Source organism: Tupaia chinensis, unplaced genomic scaffold (assembly GCF_000334495.1).
Source record: "Tupaia chinensis unplaced genomic scaffold, TupChi_1.0 Scaffold138425_1, whole genome shotgun sequence".
NCBI lineage: Eukaryota > Metazoa > Chordata > Mammalia > Scandentia > Tupaiidae > Tupaia > Tupaia belangeri.
Genome location: NW_006198322.1, coordinates 1,720,263 through 1,725,114, shown reverse-complemented (window position 1 = coordinate 1,725,114; position 4,852 = coordinate 1,720,263).

The window sequence follows — 4,852 nt, the reverse complement described above, 5'->3', positions numbered from 1 at the left end:
CCCACGTAGTCGACCGTGGTTCGAGTCCCGGACCCGGTGGCTTAAACTCACGCCGGGCACATGTGCGTGTGTGCCCAAGATCCCGAGAGGGGAATGGAGGAGAAGGGATTGCGGCGTGGCCACCCCCCCGGGGGGTGATTTCCTGCTTTCTGTCTCTCTGTCTCTCTCTATCTGGCGAGCGCATGCGCCCTATAGCAGAAACCTAAAAAAAAAAAAACCTCACACTGGGCACGTGTGTGTGCATGCCCAAAATCCCAAGAGGGAAATAAAGAAGCAGGGATTGTGGCATGGCCAACCCCCTGGGGGATGATTTCTTGCTTTCTGTCTCTCTGTTTCTCTCTTTCTCTCTGGTGAGCACACACTCCCTATAGTAAAAATCTCTCTCTCAAAAAAAAAAAAAAAAGGATTGTAGTTGGCCCCTTTTCCTGGGGAAACACATCAGAAAAAGTTAGTGAGTTAGTGGGAAGAGTCCACACCTGCTGAAGCCAGTCTCAACACGGTAATGACACCCTTCATTTTCTCTTCGCTCCTCCCCATTCAAACGTGTTTGTGTTGGTGCAGGTGGTCTACCTGGAGTGGCCCAGACCCTCATGTCTTAGGGCACTGAGCCCTTGTCATCATGCCCTCCTTGAGCTGTCAGGTTTCAGTCACAGGTGGGCAATGGCGTGCCCACTGACGCCGTGTGTAGCACCCAGATCGCAGCCAGAGCCTTCCCTTCCTGTTGTCAGAGTCCAGTTCTCCTGCCAGGAGGGTGACTCTTTAGTTTGGTCACACTCCCTGTGCCAAGAGACCAGGTGGCATCATGGATGAACGGTTAATGGAATGCTCAGCGTGTCTCAGGAGGAAGAGCATTCCCCCTAGAACCAGGACAGGACCCGAGACCCACTGAGCCTAAAGTGCAGGGAAACCTCTCTATGTGGGTCACTAGGAGTGATGATAGGCAGGCTTGGTTCTCAGAACCATGAGTTTCACTTCAGGAAAAAAAAATTTAAACTCACAGATATGTGGAAGTTAGGCAACACAGTCCTGAACAACAAATAAGTCAAAGAAGAAACCAAAAGAGAAATCAAAAAATATCTCGAGACAAACAAAAGTGAAAATACAACATGCCCAGACATACGGAATCCAGCAAAAGCAGTTGTAAGAGGAATTTTTACAGTGATAAACTTCTACATTTAAAATAAAAAGGAACTCTGGGACCAGCAGTTGGCGTAATGGCTATGTCGCTGGACTCCCATGTAGCGGACCATGGTTCGTGTCCCAGACCTGGTGGCTTAAACTCACACCGGGCGCATGTGCGTGCATGCCCAAGATCCTGAGAGGAGAATGGAGGAGAAGGGATTGCAACATGGCCAACCCCCTTGAGGGGTGATTTCTTGCTTTCTGTCCCTGTCTGTCTTTCTGGTGAGCACACACGCCCTATAGCAAAAACGTCTCCAAAAAAGAAAGAAAGAAAAGAAAAGAAGAAAATGAAGAGAAAATAGAAAATCTGAACCAAAATAAAATGAATAAGGAGATCGAAGCAGTAATGAAAGTCTCCCATTAAGAGAAAGCCTAGGACCTAGGGGCTGCACTACCCAACAGGTAGAGTTCGTGCTAATCTTTCTTAGAGGCCTCCAGAAAACAGAAAGGAAGCAAAATGCATTTTAATGAGACCAGCTCAGCATTATCCTGATGCCAGACCCAGGCAAGGACACGATAAAAAAGAAAATGGCCGGCCAATGTCCTTGGTGAACACAGATACAGAAATCATCAACAGAGATCTAGCCAACCACATTCAACAGTACGTTAAAAGGGTCGGAGACCATAATCAAGTGGGTTTATCTTTGGGGTGCAAGATGGTTCGACATATGCAAATCAATAAATGTGATACCCTGCTGTAACAGAACGAAGCCCAAAAGCCGCACAATCATCCTAATAGACTCTCCCGGGCTCTCCGCCCCTTCTCTGCCATCTCTAACCTCAAGCACGTGGCTGAGGCACTCACATTTGGGCCCCGACCATGATCCAGCCTGCTCATCCTCAAAATCACTGCTTTTAAAGAAGGGCACAGTATATATCCTGGGTGCATGCCGTTGTTTCAGGGTGAAAAGAAGACAGAGGATACATATGCGGCATTATCTTGGGCTGGCCCCCAGTGGCTGCTCTATTAGGATAAACAGAAGTGTGGGGGTGTGTGTGGAAGTGCTTTCCATCCAGGAAGTACTGCCTCGTTCTCGGAGACTCGAGTGCAGAGATGGAAGCCTGGACGTTTCCCACGGGGAAGTGATTTATGTCCTAGATAGGTTCCAGTCACCAGTGGCTGCCAGGCTGGCAGCATGCCTGTGTGTGCCAAGCACCGCGGCAGGCGAGAGCTACACGGGAGTGAGGCTGGTGAGGTCTGGTCCTCATGGAGCTTCCGTTCTGGTGGACAGAAGTGGCGACCACTTTGGAGAGAGAAGCCCCCATCTGGCTGTATAAATACTCATTGAGAGTTAAGTAGAAAACTGATTTTAAAAGGGTATCTTTATTAATAGTCACATCTTTTTTGAAGGGAAAGAAAAGCTGAGACAGAAGATTCTAGAAGGCCATTAACAGGGTCAAACTGGGCGTGGTGGTACCCGCCCTATGGCAAAGAGGGTCAAACCAAGAAATGCAGCCATTGCGGCCTGGAGATTGAGAATGGGCTTAAGGAACATAACCGCAGGCCTCTCCAGGGAGATGGTAAGGCAGAGGCAATGGCGTTAACGCTGAACAGTGAGGCGCTTGCACTGAGGAGTAAGAAGGCAGGACACGGAAGGCCCGGGAGGGGCGGTGAGTACGGCTCAAGTGCTGGACCGGGAAGTAGAAGCAGAGGCCAGGAGAGCCACGGATGGCATCGTCCATAGTTAGGCATGGCTCCTCCTCCCAGGGCCTGGGGCAGCAGCAGCAGCTGTGAGAAAGTCCAGCTTCAGAAGTGGAGCAAGGACCTACAGGATGGCCACCCGGCATGCACCCAGGACCTCTGACTTCCAGCAAGGACCGAATCAGCATGTGGCCGAGAACAGGGCCAGCCCTGTCGGGGGCCACAGGGTGAGGGACAAGCTGGTCGATGTCTTCGCTCCCTCCCATCAGGCTCTGGCTCCCTCCCCATCCGCCCACCTGGCTCTCTGGCCCCGCCATCTTGGCCCAGGGGCTCTTCATTGTGTTTCTGCCTCGGGGAGTCAAGGGGCTATCACTGACCGGGGAAGCAAGTCCTCCTTCCCTGGTGAAGGGGTCTTGGGTGGAGAAAGCAGGTTAGACATGGGCCTTGGGACCGGAACGGGCTGGGGAGGACAGGGGAGGATGGCAGCACGCCGGAATGCCCAGACTCCCTCCACACACACACAGCCTCAGTTCGGAGTCAGACAGGCCGAGGCTTCGCCCTCAGGGCCTGCAAGGAGGTGTGAGGCTGTGTCACAGCAAGGCTCAGGAAGACCCACGATGTCTTCCACCCACTCCAAACATCACATGCAAGCTGGTGGAGTGCCCAGCCCAGCCCAGCCCAGCCAGGACACCAGGGTCCACAGGGGGACGCCAGGAGTGCACAGACCAGCCAGGGCCACAGGCAGACAGCCACCAGCTGGGTGACAGCTGCCCCTGTGGAGGATGCTTCTGATCCACCAGACAGAGCCCCCAGGACCACCTCACACAGAGGGCCACAGGGCTCCGGGCCAGAAGCCTCTGCCTCCCCGCCCCGCACCAGCCCTCACTCGCCCCAGGCAGGTGCTCCCTGGAGCGGCAAGGACAGCAATGACGCGGGTGGCAGCACATGAGTTACGGCGTGCCAGGGACTCGCAGGCCGGTTTGGTGCCCGCCTGTCTTCGTGAATCACCACGGAGCCTAATCCTTCATGAGAACATTCAGCAGTAATTGCTGGAGAAATGCCACGTGCCTTTTTCTCATTTTAACAAAACATTTATGCATGAAAGATTTAATGCCAGGTATCAAGCATATCATTGTAAATTTACCACTAATTAAGCCTAATTAAAATAATTAAATGGCTGTGGAGTCACCGTGTGAATTAAAATTGCTTCTCCTCGTACTCAGCTTTCTCACTAGCCAGGCCCCGGGTTCCAGAGACAAATAGGTCTCTCTCTCTCTCTCTCTCCCTCCCGATTTTTCCCATCGCCCTGCTCAGCCTCACGCGAGGTATTTGCACGGCCAAGGAGATGTGATAATTAAGATAATGCTGTGATTTGACGGTGCGGGTTTTCAATTTCGGGACCCCAGGAGATTTCCTTTATCTTCGGTGAAGTATAGACAATTTGACAAATCGGGTGCCCGGAGCAGTCACTGGCGTTTGCATATTCATTACTCACTGGGTTTTTAATCAAAGTAGCTGATGGACCCCTCGCACCACAAATAACTCGGTCATGAATAATTTATCCCGCTCCTGGCCGTTGCGGGCCTCCCTCCCGGCGCCTCGGGGCTCCTGATTGGCTGCCAGGGCTGGCCTGCCCGGCGCACATGGCCGCACCAGATGTTTGGGTATCTGTCTGTGCACAGCTCATCAGAATCGCGAGGCCGCACCCAGGGGCCACGGCGTCCCCAGATAGGCCATCTGGAGTTGGAGGGGAAAACAAACCTCGGTGAATTGTGGGATGCGCGCACAGCGGCGGCTGCGAAGGGGTGCGCCGCAGTGTGGGGGTGCGCCGCGGCAACCCAGATCCGGGCTGCTTGAAATGGGGGTGCGCTGGCAGACACAGACAGGGCTGGCCGGGGCTAGGCTAGGCAGGCCCTCGTCAGACCATCTTGTGGGTGGCCCGAGGCCACCTGATCTGCTCTTCCGCTGGTCCCCACCACCCATTGCCCCCACGCCCACCCAGGTACACACCACCCATTGCCCCCCCTT